We start from the raw sequence: 20509 nt of genomic DNA, 5'->3' as shown, positions 1-20509 counted from the left end.
CAAAGTCTTCTGGCAGCAGCATGCAAGACAATAATTTCATGCTAAAATGTTAAAATGAATGCTGACTTGATTTGTTGATGGCAAACCAATACAGCATCTTGAAGTTGTCCAAATTTAGATTTGTATCTTTCCAGATGCTACACACTTCACATGTGTAGTGCTTCACAAAATGGAGGACCTGATCATTTGGTCCTTTGTTCCAAAGACAAAGGAACAGACTGGAAAACTCTGATGCCCAGAATGCTTCACTTATCACACCTTGGTGTGAACTCTCCTCCAATCTCCAGCTGCCATTGGTCACTGTGTGCCCCAGACCCCAGGGGGTCATCAGGCCCATAAAACCCCAGGGCACCCTTCTTTTCACTCTCTTCCTGCCTCTAACTTCAAGGAGACAACACTCTCCTCTCCAACCTCTCAACGGAGAGGAAAGACCTCTCTTTCTCCTCTGGGAGAAACCACTGCTCTTGGATCCTGACCTCCATGCAGGCCTGCAGAAGCAGACTGCTGCAACTTCCACAGACAGCGACACGAGAGCCTGCCAAAGGACCAACCAAGGCTGGAAAAGTCTGGTTTTACATCAGTGGCAGACACAAAGTCTGGTCAACTGATCAAGCTCAGGAACCACCAAGCAGAGTTAGTGTTGAGCATCTAACTCTGTGGAGGACACAAAAAGGACACTGAAACCACACAGCACGACTGCTGCATCTTTCTGGACACACAAACAGCATCCCAAAATGACTATTCTTCTTCTCTTCCATGGACTTGGTAACGTAACTTGGGCATACAGCTTAGCATAATGCAACACGGCTAAACATAGGAATGTTTAACCTTAAAAGTGTACTGTATTGATTTGACTCAATGTGTTCACTTAATTTTGTTGTTGTATCTATCAATAAGTTATTGGATGTTAGGACCCTGTGACTAACCCTCTCTTAACCTGAAACCCTTTTGTCCTGCAACAAATGGCCTTAGCAAAGAAGCACAGCATGTGGCAGAGCCGACACCTCTGATGCCGCCATTTTGTAGTTTCTTTGTTCACCGCCGTCTTGTTTGTAGTACTCCTTAGACCTTTGACCTTTATAGCCACACACACACACACACACACACACACACACACAATCTCAGATTTGCATATATTTCGTTTGTTGGATTAGATGTTGTTGTTTCAACTTGTCTTTTAAATAAATGTTATTAAATATGCAGTCTGGTCTATTTAATGTTGCATAAGTGTGAGTATTGCCAACCTCTGACCAGTAGAACTCCAAATCCTTCAACCTCTGCTAACTACCAAGGTGGTGATTCTGGTGGTAATTATTAATTTATTTATCAATCAGAATTCCAAATTGATAGTTAGTATATTGTAAATGAGACTAAATCAATTGATTGGCTATCATTTCCCTTCCTTTGAAGGGTGGTGCCCCGAGGAACTTTGATATTAATCAAAGTTATTATTTAATATTAACATTTTTAATATTAATATTTTATTATTTTGATAGCCATAACTGATCAATTATATTGCTTAGACAAATGGTACTTTCACCAATGTCCAGGCACAACACATGCAAGACAGTATGTCTAGAGCAGCTACTGTATCAGTCAGACCAGGCTGTCGCACACATCAGAGCAAAAAACTGGACTGTACACAAATGAAAACAACAAAGACAGACACTACTGCGGAGCATCTGGGCTGACACTACCACCATTCAAAACCATTCCAGCAGTCGCAAAAAACAATAACAGGCTCATTCTTACACACACACCAGCAAACAGTGAGGACGAAGCACTGGTACACAACAGGCAACCCCCCAGCCAGGATGAAGAAGGGGAACTAAAGAAATCCCCCAACTCTTTCCCTCTCTGTCTTTCTGTCATACACACAGAGAGGGAAGGAGGGAGGGGAGCCTGCGGAGTGCTGGCATTTGGCGTGAACAGACCCTCACAAAGCCCTTGGGACCCCAGAGATGAAGGAAACGTGAGGGGGAGGGTGGAGGAGGATGAGTAGGGGTTGCAATGATGCCATTTCCAAGCAGGCAGCCTGTGGAGCTAGGCACTCAGGAAGAAGGAGAACAAAACCAACAGAGGGAGGGCCTATAACCCCGCCTCCTTGCCCCTTTCTTTTCCATGTGGAGGTCAGTGTGCTCAGGAGGTCAGCCACTGTAGGCAGCAGCTCCTCTCTACAAAATCTCATGCACATTTTTTCTGCAGTGATGCAGTCAGAATTCAGATATACTATACATGCAGTGGCAGGAAGGTGAAGAGTCACATACTGTAACCAGACAGAGTATCAGGACACAATAATGCAGGCACTGTCACACTGAGCAGACCTTGGCTCATCAGTCCAGCCACATCCAAACAGTCACTACTCATGTTGTGCAGCCACATCACTTTAATTCAAATGGAAGTCCCGATGTCGTGCATTTCTAAGTCAACTACATAAAGCCTCAGATGTGACATAATTGTAAAGACACATAGCAAGCAAAACAGTCCAATACTCTGTTAGCTATGATCATGTTACCCACAGTCAGACTAGAAGTAAAAAATATCGGTTTCATCTATGTGTCCAGCACAGGCATGTTTAGCCATCATAGCAAATAAGGTGTTAGCCTAGCTCCCTTAAAAGTAGGAAAACTATTAAAAGAGATCAAACAAAAACAACTCCTGTAAAGCTCATCAACTCAATTAACATTTTACTTACCTGATGTATCTTGTTTGCAATGTCGGCAAAGGGGGACCAAAAGAAAAACCCTGTTCATCCTTCCAGGCATTTAACACAGTTTTTAAAGATGGTTAACCCTCTCTCTGGCCATGTAGTCACACAAAATAATAGTGTACATTAGCCAGTAGCAATCACTCTAGCGTACAACAGATACCTGCCTTTTTGCTCCTTGGTTGTTGATATATCTCTTTAGTACTATAGTGTGGTTGTGAACGTGGCATAAAAGTCAATGTTTGCCATGACATTTGATTGTTTTTTTAACATTTACATTATACTTTTGTTCTCTTAAAATTCCAGTTTCCCTTTGGTTCTTCTCACATATAACTAGGGAGAAACAGAGTCTGGAAGGTCAATAAATTTAGAAGGCAGCAATTCAGAAAAAGTCAAGCTAAATGGTTGTTTTCTGCAAGTTGGATTTATTTGGTTTCTCTCAAATAATTAGCAACTGGCGGTAAGGCATTATTTTCCATTATAGTCACTAGCTACAATTAACAGCAGCAAAAAGAGTCAAAGATGGTGGTCTCGGTAATTCACATTAACACAGCAGTGTACAGAGGGCCTGTCTGACTTCTTGTCAGCCTATGAATAAAACAAGTAAAAGGAGGAGGTGAAGAAGATGAAGGGAAGAGAGGCGATGAGAAGGACAATGAGGAGGAATATGGTGAGGTTGAAAAGGAACTGTTACACAGGCCAGCACAGCAAGTGAACAGACATGTGTGACTGCCTGGCCCCCTGCCTGCTGAAAGGTGAGAGTAGAAAGCATCAACATGCTTGTGCACACACATACAAAGCAAATATGAAAATGTACTTAACGGGTACACAAAGCCAGGCCATGGACCTAGCAGCCTCTTCAGTCTCATGTGAAATCTCTGGCTTCAACTCATGGTATTTATAGGAACCTCCAAATGTAATGACAGTTCATGGAGCTCCACCCTGACAGAGCAGCCATTCACTGACTGCTGCTAACCTTCCTGATGCGGCCTCCCTTTTCACACACACACACACACACACACACACACACACACACGATGAACATGCACACTTGTTTCCACTGAATGCCCATGGGACACCACACCAGCCCCAGTTGCTGCTTCCATCTGTCTGACTACAGCGACGCACACACACAGACACACACACACACACACACACACACCTCTAAAGTCTAGTCTAGCATGTCAACACTGTCATCACATTCTGCTGCACGGTCCCTTCAATGTGACAAAAAATACAAGGATTTTTTTTCCCGTGTTCATAGGCCTCCAGCTAATGAAATGGCAGACGCATTGTGGTTTCTTCAATTCTCTTACATTGTATTCCAGCTGCACATATGCGGCACTGTAGACTGCAGTACTGTGTAGTTAACATAAAGGCGCGGAGAACGCCTGCTTTATGATGCTTTTTGTCAGAAGCAAATACTGAAGTTGTTGATGCGTAATGGATAACAGAGATGCACCTGCATCCATAAATAATATATTTGTCTACATTACAAAAGGTTCCACTTCTGAGTAGATGCCAAATTCTGTTGAGCAATGCAGGTTTTAATGCAAGGTGATAGCGATGTCAACTAGACAGAGATCAGGTACGAATTGCTGCAGCGGGGACAGGACTCTCGTTTGTCCCATGCAGCTGAAGCTGCAGCCGCGCAGCCCGCTGTTCATTAGCACCCACTGCTCAACGGTTTTCCCTCCACAATCCTTTCTACCTACCAGTTACCACTGCGTGGAGACCCGCAGCTGTAGGACATCACTCACTGTAACAGGCTATTATTATATTATTATAGACAGATGTAATACGACTCAGGTCACCCACCGTGTGCCACTGTGTCTTGCGGAGGATGAAAAAAAATCACTCGATCAGTCGCATCACCGACGGTGCAAATCCGTTCCCCGCGTCGACACTGCACGTTCTTCCGTAGTCCTCTAACTTTGAGCCTGTGTCGCAGCTGGGACTCACCCGGCCATGCTGCTGAATGTTCGGGTAAAACAGTCCGTCCCGCTCAGTATCATCACGAAAATGTCTGGCTGCTCTTGGGCCGCTCTGCGCGCTCGGCTCAACTGCTACTGCTGCTGCTGAAGGAACTGCGCGGTCACGACGGGTGCGGGTCGCACGCATGGGTGAGCGGGCACAGCGCTTTGGAAAGCCAAAAGCGCAAATATCGTCTTAGAAAATGCGTGTCGAGACGTCATTTTTCAATGGACCGTTCTATTCTTTTCTAATAGGGGTGTTTTTTTTTACTGTTGCTGTTACTAGTCCTTCCTCTAGGTGTCACCGCACATCCACATGTTCGTTTCTTGGAAACTGTCAAGGCATGGCACACATGACATGACAAGAGTATTTTTAAATTTTAATGACTTTTAAAAGAAAAAATCAGAAGAATGTTGTCCAATATTCTATAATAATAATAATACTAATAATATATTTTATTTATAGAGCACTTTTCATTGCTAAAAGCAATCTCAAAGTGCTCTTTCTATGGTCCCTGTTTCCCGGTTCTCATGCAGCTGTTTCATACTAATTAAATTTTGACAGACAGAAGTATTCTACTCAACATTTAAGCTTTTATGGAGAAAATGTCTAAAATATTCTCAACCTCAATACATAACAGATTCATTATTTGTAGGGTACAGATGGCAATCATCCTAAATATGGAGAAGTCAACATGGAGGACATAAAGTTGTCTCTCAACAATAACAGTACTGATGATAATGATAATAAAAAATAACATTTATATTCTATTCTATTGTTTACAGAGTGGGCCACAGCAGGCCAACCAAGAAATCCTCCTGGTTCCTCATGCTCATCTACAGTGACAGACACTCCAGCAGCATTTTATTTCTTTATGAAGGATATATATTATATAATAATATAATAAATACATTATTTAAGTACAAAACTTGGGGAAATGATTTCAGTTTATTCAGTATTTTTTGAAAACATTTTCATCATATTTTAACAATATCGTGATAATACTGATTGCCCTGAAAATATTGGTCACGATAATCATTGTTATAGCCATAGAGAAATGAATGTAAATGTTCTGCCTTATTTGGGTAATTTAGTAGTTGAGTGATTCAGTCTTTAATTTTGATCTGTAAATTTCAGTTACATATTATATTGATGTCATAAGACATCATTTGTCTTGATCTAGCAGTTCGAGATGGTTAATTTGTCCTACTGCCAAAAATGAATCTTGCTTTTGTAAGGCGTAGCTGATTGTAGTTTTGCCATATGGACATGTTTTATTTTATGAACAAGTTGATCAAGACAGAATGGTTTGTTTCATTTTGTAACTGTTATATTATGGAGAATAAATTGTCTATTTCTTTTATTTTACATCTGCCTTGTTTCCTCGCTGGATTGCGTAGAAGTTTGCCTTTTGGAAAGTTAGTCAAACACTTCAAGACCTGCAAGAAGTGGCAAAGGAGGTTTTAATTTTTAGCTGTGACTACAATATTGATTACATTTTCATACCTTTACATCCATTAAGTGTTTCACAATATCTTCTTTTGGCAGTTACATTGCCATCTAATATTGCTCCAAAAGTTGCCCGGTGTAACACCAACTATTCAGCCTTATTTGAGCCACATATTGTCAAAAGGGGACGGTCCTATCTCCCTTCCTGTACACTCTCTGAGCCTCACAGTCCTGCCACCTGCAGACGTTTTCAGATGGTCCTGCTATTGTGGACTGTGTCAGCAGGGGACAGGAGTTGGAGTACAGGGGGAAGGTGGACAGTTTTGTGGAGTGGTGAGGATGAAACTACCTGCAACTCAATGTCACAAAGACCAAGGAGTTGGTGGTGGAGTTCAGGAAGAAAGGGACCTGTCTCCACCCAGTCTGCATCGAGGGTACAGATGTTGACACTGTAGATGACTCCAAGTATCTGGACATCTACATAGACAACAAGTTGGACTGGACAAAAAACCTGTATTGCCTGTATTCTCAGGAGACTCAGACTTTCAAAGAGTGCAGAGCCATGCTGCAAATGTTTGATCACTCGGTGGTGGCCAGCTTCATCTTCTACGCTGTTGTGTGCTGGGGCAGCAAGGTGAAGGCCGCTCATGGTAATAGAAGCTGGTTCTGTCCTGGGAATGGATCTGGAGGCTTTGGAGGAGGTGTCAGAAAGAAGAATGTGGAGGAAACCTGCTTAGTATTATGGACAGCACGTCTCATCCAATATATATATATACACTCACCGGCCACTTTATTAGGTACACCTGTTCAATTGCTTGTTAACACAAATAGCTAATCAGCCAATCACATGGCTGCAATTCAATGCATGTAGGCATGTTGAGGTGGTCAAGACAACTTGCTGAAGTTCAAACCGAGCATCAGAACGGGGAAGAAAGGGGATTTAAGTGACTTTGAACGTGGTATGGTTGTTGGTGCCAGACGGGCTGGTCTGAGTATTTCAGAAACTGTTGATCTACTGGTCACGCACAACCATCTGTAGGGTTTACAGAGAATGGTCCGAAAAAGAGAAAATATCCAGTGAGCGGCAGTTGTGTGGACAATAATGCCTTGTTGAATGTATGCCATGAAGAATTAAGGCAGTTCTGAAGGCAAAAGAGGGTCCAACCTTTTACTAGCAAGGTGTACCTAATAAAGTGGCTGGTGGGTGTATACATACATACACACAATATATATATATATATACACACACACACACACACACATACACACGTAAATACTGATGCTGTACTTTTATTGCATATACTACATTGTTGATCTTTTAACTTAAACGCTTGAGTAGGCGAATCTTTTCATAAGCACTTATATACAAAGTTCAGAATTGACCAACCAGTGTGGAGAGATGGGCAAAAGACCACAGTTGATGTTGTATAAGAAATATCTTTATTATAATAAAAAAATAATAATCATTAAATTGAGCTAAAACAAGGCTGAAGCTGGAGGATAATCAATGAATTAAAAGAGGCAGAGAGTCAATTAGATGGAGGGGAATGGGCTTTCTGTGATGGGGGGTGCTGAGGTTCTTTTCCTGCGTGTGGCAAAGCTGAATTGTCATGGAAAGGACTGCTGCACCGCTGCTGGTCTCCGGTTCAGGGCTGGTCGGTTCAACACTTCACAATATGGTGACTGTGATTCATCTCCTGCTCTGGATCATGCTGCTCCCCGCTGAAGAAAAGAAGAAATGAATGAATAAAGAAATTCCACACATGCGACCACACAGTAATGTTGATTTGTGATATTCTTTCTAAAGGACATGAACTGCCTAAAGATGAGAAGACTGTGACATGCACTTGGTATGAAATCTTTATGTTGTCCTTGTGGATCTTGGTAGCGATCTTGTATCTTCCAGACACAGCAACTGGGTATCATAACTGTGACCTCCATGTTGCCACAAAATAAGCTGAGGAGCATCTGCTGTCAGTAAGAGGTCCAACAGCTGATTTGACAGCTCCAAGCTCAGTCCTGGGATTCTGGTCTGTAAAGGACAGATTAGATATTTTTATTGGAAAGAGCTTTATTGTTCACAAAGTACACTGTACATGTCAGGTAGACAACTACACAGAAAACCCACTGACCACCATATCAGTAGAAATCTAGGAAGTTTCTGCAGCACTGATGTTTAAAAATAAAAAAAATTACAAACTAACTATGGCTGTGTAGTATTGCTAACCTTGTTGATGCTTTAGGTTTTTTTTTTTAGATATATTTTTGAAAGTACAGGAAAGGGGGAAAGAGAGTTGGGAGGACATGCGGGAAATACCCAGGGTCGGAATCGAACCCCGGACTTCGCGTGTTCTGGGGGCGTGGCTTTAGACAGAGGTTTAAAGAGATAAGGTAGATATTTTTTGGTTGGGCGACGCGTTCAAAATCCCATTTTTTTTCCAATTACCATACTCATTCTCTTTTGGTATTCATCAATTACAGATTTAAATTGTGTACACAAACAACAGTGCGCTGTTGCACTGATAAAAAAAGATAAAGGGAGAGTTCATTTTCAATTTCCAAGTCGGCAAATCGTATTTTCCATCATTCCGATAACCCATGAAGGCATCAATTAAAGTTGGCGGGCATTTAAAAATAGCGGTATTCATCACTTCGTTATACCAGCCACACAAGCTAGTTAAAACCATACACTGTATATAAACAGGTTAATACATGGAGCGCCAACAACGCCTCAATAATTTGGCCAATCGTTTTAACTCCCTTGTCCAGGACAGGATTGGGGAGGATCGTCTACCAGGACTTATTGAAAGGTAAACTATGATTTATAGTTGTAGTTTTTTTTTAGGGATATGTAATGTAAGGATGGCATGGTTTCGGCTGGCTGGCTCTTCTGCCTATCAGTTGTGTGAAAAAATTATAAATTATATTGTAAAATTATATTAATATAGGTAACGTTCCCTATATTTTTTTCACGCCTGGTTGACAGTTTGGTATGATGGCATATTGGCGCACTCGGCGTCGGTCATTTCTGTTGGCTCTCTTCAAGGAAAAGATGACTTATTGGCTTAGGCATTTGTTGCATAAAAATAAGAAAAAACATCTTTCAAAATTTCTACATTTTGAATATCGTAGATGTGATTTCCTGCATTCTGGTGCATTTTAGGGTGACCAGCTGGAGATCCCAGCTGGTCTTCTTTCTTAAACATTTTTCTATATTTCAGGCTAAGGATGTTTGACAGTGAAGAAGCCCCTGCAAGACCTGCAAAGACAGTTTACCATGTCAAAATTAGATTTGGGTTCATTCAAAATCCATGGGACACAATTTGCATGGCAAGACGTAAGTTATTTAAGACATTTATACCACAACCCAAGACTTCAATAGTCATATGTGGGATTGATAATGTGAATGACTTTATATAACTTTAGGTTTTAATGACACAGTTGTATTGTATGGCTTCACAGATATTTTAATTTTTTTATTTTCGGAGAAGATTGTCATGTTTGTTCTCTAGAAAGGTTTTAAACCAAAAAAGGGTGTCGTGTGTGTGTGTGTGTGTGTGTGTGTGTCTGTATGTATTGCATTTTATTGCCCAAACTTTTGATTGTTTTCTGTCTTTCTATGCAGCCGGATCCGAAATAAGAAAAATTATGGTGGCCCTGTCAGCGTCAGAAGCAGAGTTCACAGATAAATTAAAAAGAGAGTTCCCGGAAGTCCAAGACACTCCCTTCCATCTCTGCAAGGTGGACAGGCGGAGGCGTATTATCCCCCTCAATTTAACCTCTATCTGCCCATCTGCTATAAAAGCCTGCCCTGAAGTTGGCAGATCCGCCATCTACATTAGACCAAATGTAAGTATATGAATAAACAATTGCATATCCGTGATTCATTTTCCATATTTAGATGTAATATGAAATGTAGGCATTCAAATGACATGTATGGTCATGACATGTCTGGATGGTCCATTTTGTCTTTGTTCAAGTGCACAAGTCATCCATTAGACAATCTAAAAGACAGATTAATTTGACCATATAATGATCCATCTCAGATGCCTCAAAGCCAAGATTAGTCTACATGGTGTCTAGACACAATCAACACAATGTAATGATATTTAGAGCTAATTCTTGTCTTCTGCATTTTACAGGAAATTCATGAAGAAGATCCCCAGGGAGATTCAGAAGATGCAGTTAATACTTTTGTTTTACTCAATTGTCATCATACTCATAAATATACACAGAAATATGTTACATTAGAGCCCATGGTTAGAGCTACTGTACTTTATTTAATGACCTTGGTCAATACTCAATTGACCGCAAGTGAATCCAATATTTTCTGATAATGGAAACATTAAGTTGTTGTCAACCAGTTGTTCCAGTCAAACAGCACACAATACTATATTAACGCAAGCTAATGTTATTCTTATCGTTCATTAAAATTTGCTATGGTTGAAATATATATTTTTGAAATGCTCCCTTTCACTTTGCAGAATTTGCCAGCATGGAGAGCATTGAGGCAAGAGCAGGACGAGGAATTCCATCAATCTTTGTCCATTGATCAAGAGAGGGTAAGAACATTAAATATCAGAAACTATAATAAACATTTACATTTTTAGTACGGCTCAACAATTTTGGAGAAAAATCAAATTACTATTATTTTTTACTGATATTACAATTATCTTATTTCCAATATTCAAGACAATTATAATTTTTACATAACTATTACAATTTCTATTCTATTCAATTGAAACACATAGGATTAAAATAAAGAATTTGCAGGCAACTGTAAGAAACAAAAATATATTTTTGTTTCGTATATGAATATAATGTTCAGGCAAGCACATCTCTGCAACTTGGCAATATTTAAATGGTATTTTTCATACACAGTTTCACCTAAACAATATTGTCTCCCACAATGCGAAAATTATATTAAAGTATATTTTAATTTGAGTTACATGTCAATTAATTGTTCAGCCCTGATTTATAGAAAATTACAAACTTAGCTAATACAATACTTTAAAATGTTCCTATTACAATAGGAGAGGAGACGGAGGGAAATGATAAATCAAGAGCAGCGTCGGAGACAGGTACGTACTGTATATTATAAGATACAAACATGTGGTGTTTAAAGTCATTCATTACACTGTGTTCAATTTTAATGTTAAGGCCATAGAAGATAGAGTGGACCTGATCAACAGTGTCGAGGAACCAGTAGATGGCGTCGAACTCCACTGCAAATTTCCAGATGGAAGAATTTCCAATAGGAGATTTTATTTATCCCAGCCATTCCAGGTAATTTTAAAATTGGTTGGGAGGGTGTTAAAATGCAAATTGAAAATAAACCCTGAGATTTCTTAGTTGCTATTCAGGCCTGCAACACATCCAAAACAAGTGTGGGACAGTTAAGTATTTACAACTTTAGAGGAAGGAAAAATAATCATCTATTTTCCTGCAGCATCTTGTTGCTTTTGTTAGGACTGATGAGAAGGCATCTGAGGTCTTCACTCTGCAGCGCGCAATGTCCCCTACTGCCATCTACAGCAACTGTGCAGGAGCCATCGTCGATCAGGGTATCGATGGGCCCTTCACATTGTATGTGCTTTGGCTGTCAAGCAGCCAAGTCAGGGTAAGGCTATGCCCCTATCAGTATACAGAATCTTATGTAATTTGAATTATACTTTTTAAATGTAACTGTCCCCATTTTATGTATTGCTACCATGTGGGTGTTTAAATTCTGTGATTTGACATCCCAAGAATATGTTTTAGTGTGATAGACCTTGTTGTTTACAAGGGAGTCAAGAATAGTGATTATCTGATCATTTCAGGAATTGCGGGCTCCTCCTTCCAGTCTCTCTCCCCCAAGTTTTTCACCTCCTCATCGCCCATCAACTCGTCCCAGTCCTTCACCTCCTCCCAGTCCTTCATCTCCTCCCAGTCCATCACCTCCTCCCAGTCCTTCACCTCCTCCCAGTCCATCACCTGCTTGTAGTCTGTGAGTAATAAATATCAGTGTAATGTAAAAAAAATGTGGAGAAGAAAGACATAGGAGGGACGTTATGGCTATTATGAGTAATATAGATAATAGATTGGCTTATCTTCAATATCAACTATTAGTACAACAGTGTGATACCAGATATTGCTTATAACTCCCTTTAAGATGTGCCTAATAAGATTGTCACTGTTCTTAATATAATTTTCAGGGATGTTGTCACCATTCTCCGAGGTCTTAGGGAGACACTCAAACTCCTCCCCAACAGAGCTAATCAAATTAATGCTCTGCTGGGGGAGGAGTTTGATTGCGTGGCCCGAGCCTTCAGCAGAGCTAATTTTGACCCAGAGTCAAAATTAGATGTCGTGTTCGTAGATGATGATGGTATTGGAGAGGGGGCTGTGGATGCAGGTGGTCCAACAAGGGAGTTCTGCCGCCTTCTCACCAGGCAGCTCCAAACATAACATTTTTGAAGGGCCCCTGGAACAACGCACCTTGTCCCTAGATAGTGTTGGTAAGTGTTATGCAATGCATAGAAATGTATTTTCCATATTCTTGGCATGTGTACAAAACACCTTTATTATATGCTAAAATATAACATATTTTTGGAAAATCTTGAACCATAATGTTACTTAATGCAATTTTGAATTGGTATTTAAAAAGTTTATTCTTGTTGACATTGATCTTTACATAGTATTAATGAAATTACAAAGATTGATTTGATAAAATGTAATTACCTTGTGGTCAGTACTTATTGTGATGATTGACATTTTTATGATCCACAACGTTAAAGTCCTGCTCGTATAATTTACAACATGAGTTCTCAAAGAATCACTTTCATATAGAAGCTAAATTGGCATTATATATATAAAATATACCAATATTGAATCAAATTGGTTCAGCAATTCAGTGTCGTTACTCAACTATGAAATACTATTTTTTTCCCCCCTTCAGCTTTGCACAATGGGATATACCAGAAGGTCGGGCAAATGTTGATCGTTTGCCTTGTGCAGGGAGGAGTGTCTCCAAATTTTTTTTCTGAGCGCCTTTACCGACAGGTTTGTGGTTCATCATCTCTTCCGGGAAACATAGAAGAGGTGATGGACCACACTCTTAAAGAAAAGCTCAGAAAGGCAAGTAAATTAAGTCCATACATAAAAATCCATAGAAGTAAAAATACTTTTTTAAATATGCTCACTATAAAATTGTAGGACTTAAAGATGTGCTTACTGTATTAACTTTATGCAAATGCACATGTACGATTCTAAAGGGCTTAACACTTCTGTATATTCTGTACTACTCTCATTTATCTGTAATGCATCTGGAATATTCTACTCCAACGTTTTAATAATGTTGTATTTAAATGGGTCATTCATAGGTAATCATTGCAGTAGACTAACTCAAAAGTAGAACATTTAAGGTAATATATAGTATTCAGTGTAATGTTTTTTGTGTTTGTGTTTTGCTATTTAAATATTTGAAACTTTGAACTATGATTTCTGTACAATCTAATCAATTGTTTGTCGCCTTATTTTATGGGTTAGATTGCCACAGCAACAACACTTGACGAGGCAAGAGAGGCGGTCAATGATGCATCAGAGGAACTGTCCCTGATGGGTTCTCTGCGCTCCCTCAAAACACTAGAGGAGAGGGATGAACTGGTGACCGCTGTCCTGGGGTTCTACACTGAGGGTCGAGTCCATGCTCCCCTTCAGCAGTAAGTGTACATGGCATAGGCCAAATGGTTAGTTTGACTATGGGCCCCTAAGGCATAACACCCTAGGAATATGCTGAATGTACACAGATAGTACACTTTTGTGCAAGTTTCATCTGAAAAGAAAGAAAAAATATTTAAATTATAAAAACTGATTAGTCCGCTTAAGATTTTTCATCCATAATATATTCCTCATTATTTAACCATTGCACTGCCAGAGAATAGAATGAGGGCTAGGTGTTTACTACATTGAGATACAAGTTACCTATGGGCTCAGTAAAACAGGACTTCTGCATAAGTGAAACAGGGAAAATGCACTGAAAACGGATCAAATACTATTGTGGTTTGGGTGATTTCAAATTTAATTATTCTCTAGCATACTGATTTCTATCTTGTATATATTGCTTGGTAACTTTAATCATTGAATTACTAACATTGGTGAAATTACCCCTCAAATTTTGAAAAAGAAGATTAGCAGGTTGTTTCAATGTTTAGTCCTAGGGGACAGAAACATGTAGATGTGTTGTTTATTCTTACTGTTTACTTTTACAGGTTCAGAGAGGGCCTCAGCGTCTTCTGTGTTCTGGCTGCAATGGAGGAGCACTGTGATGTCCTGGCACCAGTCTTCCTGGCAGACCAGAAAACGCTGTGTGCCTCAGATGTGGTTGCACTTTTTGTAACACGCAGCTTCTCACTGGCTGGATCCAACAGGAAAAGAGCGGAGCTAAAAACCATTGCCTATTGGAGAGACTGGCTCCTGCAGGTGGAGGGTAAGAAAGTGCCTAATGAAAAATGATTTATACTTGTACAGAGGTTAAGCTTTACTGTTTACTGAAAGGAAAGTGTATTAGCTAACATCAACATCTTACATTAACTTGTAACATTCTCTTGTGTGACACACACCATCATGAGTGATGGAAACATCAAAAGTTAAGAAATGGTATGGTCCACATTAGGGATTTAATGAAGCCATTTTACAAGATTCTTCCAGGCTTTCAGCCAAATATATATAATTGATATAAGTAATAAGTATATTTAAATGTTTTGACAACCCCTGCCCTGTGTTTTTTACCTTTTTGGGGTGACAGCCTTAATTGGGGGTCAGACATTCCAAATAGCATACTGTTGAAATAAATAATAATTCAGCATTCACAAACAGTGGCACTGGGCACTGTTTAGAGGTAGCTCTCTAATATATGTTGGAGTTGTTTCGACCAATACCATAACCATAACAACAGTACTCTGAGAAACTCCAACACCAGTTCTCAGCTAACGACTCTGGTTCTGTCTGGAAGGAGCTCAGACAGATTACAAACTAAAAACCTAAACCCCCCACTCCGTCAACGACCTGCAGATTGCAAATTAACTGAACGAGTTCTACAGTTGCTTTGAGAGACAAAGGGACAGCCCTGACACCATCCCCTGCGACACCCTCTCCCATCTCAACAACACCCCCAGCTCAGCAGGAACCGGGGCCTCTCCACTTCACACTTCTGGGTCCCCCCTCCTCTACCACAGTGACGACTCTCTGCCTGCAGGAGAGGGACGTCCACAAGCTATTCAAAAGACTGAACCCCCGCAAAGCAGCTGGACCAGACTCTGTCTCTCCATCCACCCTGAAGCAGTGCGCTGACCAGCTGTCTCCAGTGTTCACAGACATCTTCAACACCTCACAGAAGACATGTCATGTGCTTCAAAGTCTCCACCATCATCCCCATCCCCAATAAGCCAAGGACCACAGGACTGAATGACTACAGACCCGTCGCCCTGACCTCTGTGGTCATGAACTCGTTTGAGCGCCTCGTGCTGTCCCTCCTCAAAGCCATAATCAACCCACCCCTGGACCCACTGCAGTTCGCTTACAGAGCCAAGAGGTCTGTAGATGATGCAGTAAACATGGCCCTGCACTTCCCCCTCCAGCATCTAGAGGATGAGGTGGGGAAACACGTCTCTGAATCCCAGACCATCAGCACGGGATCCCCCCCAAGGCTGAAGCTGCGGTCCATCAGGACCAAAACCTCCCGCCACATGAAGTTCCTTCCCATCTGCAGTTGGGATCCTTAACAGGTCCTGGGGCCCCCACCCCCTTCCCCACTGTCACTGACACTGACTCTTGCATCACCCCCCCCCCCCCCCCTTGAATATTCTCATTACAATAAAGCTGAATTTGTAATATTTGTATAACTTTTAACACATTTTATTCATCTTTTTTGCACATTCCTCATCTCGCACTTTATGTCTCTGTTTGTTTACATTGTATATATTAATATATATATATATATATAGTCACTGTTTGTTTATTGTTCATGCACCTTCAGCATCAAAACTAATTATAAACATAATACTCTTATTTAATTTCTTTACTTTAGTATGTTGTCAGTATTATTTATGCAAGAAATTTACAGATTTTCTTTTTGTGGTTTGCAGATGGCGCATCCCCGCTGAGCCTGGGAGATATCCTTATTTTTTCCACTGGGCTAGACAAAATCCCAGCAATGGGATTTCCCACACAGCCGGAGCTGGAATTTCTCCATCCGGAAGATGGACTGACCATGTTTCCAATGGCAAATACATGTGGACCAGTACTGCGCCTGCCTGTACAGCCAACATTCCCCAAGTTTGAAAGTGCTATGGAAATGGGGATTGGGGGTGCAGTTCAATTTGGGATACAGTGAAACGTAGACGTTGTACAGGCAAAAAAAAAAGAAACAAATTTCACCCGTGCTCTCAGTTTTTGTTCATGACTCATTTAGTCACAAGTAAGATTTATGATTTTCACCTTTTGTGTGAGTTGAGTCAAATCCATAGACTCAACTCTCATGTTGTCATAATTTCATGTTTAGCTCACATTATCGCTGCAATTTCATGTGATTGTGAAGATCACATGTTTGTGTTCAGTAAGTTGTTCCAAATCTTTTTCAGTTTTTTATGAAAAAATTGGATTGAGAGAGAATCTGTAGAGTGTAACTCTCAAGTTTTTGACTTTTGGTTTCTTCCGACCCTCCAAACCGGATCCTGGGTCTGTTCTACTTCGATGTTCTTATTATTTTTTTCGTTGTGAATATAAGTTGTGACGTTTTAAAGATGTGTTTGATTCAGACATTTATTTTGACATCAATATGTGATTAATATGTGGTGTTGTTAATTTCCACTATATGTGATTAATAAGGTGCAACGTTGTTTTTTCTTTTCTTTTAAATTCTTGCCCTGTTATGTATGTGGCACTGTTATAGGCTGGCGACCTGTCCATGTGTGAGTAAATAAATAAAGTTACAGATATTTTTCTCACAAGTTACCAATATGACTCATACATCTTCCAAACTTGGTATTTCTAGGGGAAATCAAAAAATTTAGATTTTGTAGAGCTCACCATCAAACCAGTCTTACAAGTCAGAATCAGAAAGGAAAGGGCTTTATTGCCAATAACATTTTCAAATACAAGGAATTTGCCCTGGTGTTCAGGTCAAACAATAATTACAAAAAATAAACCATTAACAAAAGTACTGCACACAAGAACATAAATAAAAAATTACCATAAATGAAAAAAGACTATACATATGCAACTATATATACACTATTACAATGATAAGTTCAATGTCAGAGTTTGCAAAAATCTGGCAGCATAATGGGCAGATGACTGGGTGGTGTTGGGGGAAGGAGGGTTAGAGTGACTGTCAGTGGGGGTCCTCACTGACAGTGTCCTGGGGGCGTGCAGGTCCTGGAGGGACCGCAGGTTGCAGCTGATCACCTTTTGGGCCCTGCGGATGATACAAGATGGTGATGGAGGCGGTGAGGATGGACTCAATGATGGAGGTAGAGACAGTCCGGTACGGCTGCTGTCCAATGATATTGTTAATCAAAATAGACTGAGTTTAATTATACCTCAAGACAACAGAAAGCTCAGAACTTCCTCCAGAAGACCAACCCCCATCCCGTCTCTAGAGCCAGCCAGAGGGTCGACTCACTGTTGCAGTTCCTGGAGGCGACCAGGCTCAACAGCAAACGGATTGGCAGGGACAGCAACCCTCTCTGGCCAGTTGAAAGTGGGTACAGGTGGTCTCGCCGCTTGCTCTTCTGGCTGCTCATCTGCTGGCTGCTCATCTGCCCCGAAAACCCCTTGAACACCAGTCAAATTTTGTGACTGTAGACGGAGGCATCAACGCACAAACATTCGGTACGGTGACATGTATCTCATTGTCCTGAGTCCATGGTGGTTCCACTGGTTCACAAAACGCTGCAGGTCTTGGTCAATTCTCGGCATGTACACATAGTGAAGAGCCCAAAGGTGAGTTTCACTATTAATGTCCAAGATCCCATCTTGCTCCAGAAGTGTGAAGAGTGAATGGTACACATTGGAGAGGCCATTCCAAACATCTCTCCACAGTCTCTCAATTCTTTGGTTGTGAGTGCTCCTTCCTCTCAAAGCACTTCCCCGAGCTGTCCCTCGAAAAACGTCCATGAAGAGGCAAACAGCATTGTTTTCCCCACCATGGTCACAGCGTACTCTAGAGGGGACACCAAATTGGTCCACCGCCTGAACAAACTGCTCCATCACAGTGCTGCTTCTATTGTTGTTGGCAGCTTGGAGGAACACAATCATCCGGCTCAATCCGTCAATTCCTCCATGGATAACGATTCTCCACCTTCCAGTAAAAAGTAAATGTTGATGTTAAGAATCAAGCTAGATTAACATTTTACAACTTGTTGCACTGTGAGCATGACATCTCTCCATCCCTGGTTTGCTGTTATAGCAGTTATCTCATTTTATTCCAAACCTAAAAGAAATTTAATGTCAAAGAAAGACATTGTAAATTTGATGAAAACAATCAAGGGGGCAAACTAATTTGCAGATTACACTTAGGGTATAGTTACTGACCTGATGAGTTTGTGATTTCCATCAAGATGCCACAACGAATTAGGCCCAGCTACTCTGTATGTGCGCCTGTGCATTCTATGAGACATGGCTCTGAGAGCAGCCCCTGCTGGGTTCGTCCTGAGGAGACTCTGGCGAACACGTCTCCTCTGGACAATGATGCCTTCGCCAAAAAGACGTGCACGCACAGCATCTGGGCCAAGCTCGTCATTTCCCTGTACCAGGTCAATGACTCTCTCATCCAACTCGGCATCGGTCATGTTGGAGTAGCGACCACGGATGGTGATATTATGTTGTCTGTATTTAAAAAAGGAAAAAATAAATGACACTCATGTTGAAATAAACAAATGCTTCTGTGCAAATATTCACAACTAGATAACTTAAATTCAATCTGACCATTCTACTACTGCAATTTAACACATAGACCAACAGGCGGTTTCTGCTACATCCAGGTCAATGTTTAGATCAAATGCTGCCTGTGATAAATTTTTTGAGCATGACACTGTCAATGATGCTATTCTTTTACTTTGTACTTTATTTGTCTTGCACCTATTTCCTGGAGGTGCGCCCCCTTGTCCCTTCTCTTGAATTATCCCTCCAGCCATGTACCAAACTGAACAGCATATATTAATTTGTTATTGTATGTGGCAATAATTACCTGAGGCGTTGTGTTACAGTGCGTCTTGAGACACACAGTATGTCTGCAATCTGCTGCACTGTGAAATTAAATGAGAGTAGGAACTGCAGCTGCTCTTCCGTGATCAGACAACGTGGCTGCCCGACCCGTCCCCTTTTTCGAGGAGCACGATATCCTTGAGACACTGCAGTGATGAAAAACAAATAAAATAGTTTAAATAACACGTTATTATTGTAATATACCAAACAGACACAAAATGAAAACCTACAACAACTGACCTGAATAACATAAATACAGCATATGATATCCTGCAGGGCCTCATTGGCCTCCTGAGTCCACTTTCTTTGGTCTTCAAACAGAGCTGGTTCACCAAGTAGTCCTAATACACCAACTATTTCTCCTACAAGGAAGAAGATTAACAAGCCACTGAAATATTCCCAGAGAAATCTAATTGTTTTTGCCTTATATAGGGGCCCCTCTGCAATTTGTGGTCTTATACTGCCATCTAGTGGCCGAACGTCGGAGGTCAATTTGGCCCCCCAGCAAATAGCTCAGTCGAAGCCCTGTGTTACCGCATTTGAACGATAAAAATGAGTCACCCAGCTGAATACAACATGGTAATAAAGACTTGGCTCAACAGGGTAGACACTGTAGTCAGCACAGGGGGTTAAGTCACATGTAATTATCAAGCCAAGGGTTTTTCATGAGCTAGTAACTATCTAACTCCGCAGGAGCTCAGCCGACATGGCTGTTAAATAGAAAAAGTGACATATATCTTACCTTGCCAAAGACGCTCGTCTCGTTTCATCTTCATCCGATATGGCTAACCGCACACAATATGGAAAAGTTTGGTTGCAGTCCGTCAGAAAATTCCGGAGTGCCATCTCTACCTCTCGTTTGCCTCGGAGTCAACTGAAAGCCTGGTTCCCTGCAACCCCGCTGCAAACGTGAACTAGTTCCATCCAAAGGACACGCCCCCTGGCCCACGTTTCACATACGTCACTACTCTACGTGTCGGGTAATGAGCAGTGTCATGTGTGGGGCGCAACGTCAGTAATTTATTCATCACGTGACTCATGCATCATTTTTGGACCGCCGACTTCATAAATACGTATGACTTCCGTTATCCTAAGTCTCTCATTGGCCAATAACCAGATCACGTGTCGTTAATG

General features: G+C 41.0%; 1 protein-coding gene across 12 annotated transcripts in view; it reads right to left on the bottom strand.

Moving 5' to 3' along the window:
- The window catches only part of fat3a (FAT atypical cadherin 3a), a 178896-nt gene extending 173987 nt beyond the window's left edge, over positions 1 to 4909 (bottom strand). For 10 of the 12 annotated variants that reach the window (XM_035622805.2, XM_035622809.2, XM_035622813.2 and 7 more), the window contains exon 1: positions 4526 to 4908. The gene's annotated coding sequence lies outside the window, so the exon portion shown is untranslated. Of the gene's footprint in view, positions 1 to 4525 lie in introns of all 12 variants that reach the window. The other 2 variants (XR_004789805.2, XM_047335447.1) reach the window with 1 other exon arrangement.
- Positions 4910 to 20509: the final 15600 nt, after the last annotated feature.

This window comes from Scophthalmus maximus, chromosome 11 (assembly GCF_022379125.1).
Source record: "Scophthalmus maximus strain ysfricsl-2021 chromosome 11, ASM2237912v1, whole genome shotgun sequence".
NCBI classification, from domain to species: Eukaryota; Metazoa; Chordata; class Actinopteri; order Pleuronectiformes; family Scophthalmidae; genus Scophthalmus; species Scophthalmus maximus.
Note: the sequence above shows the minus strand (reverse complement) of the source record. Positions and strands in the feature narration are given on the sequence as shown.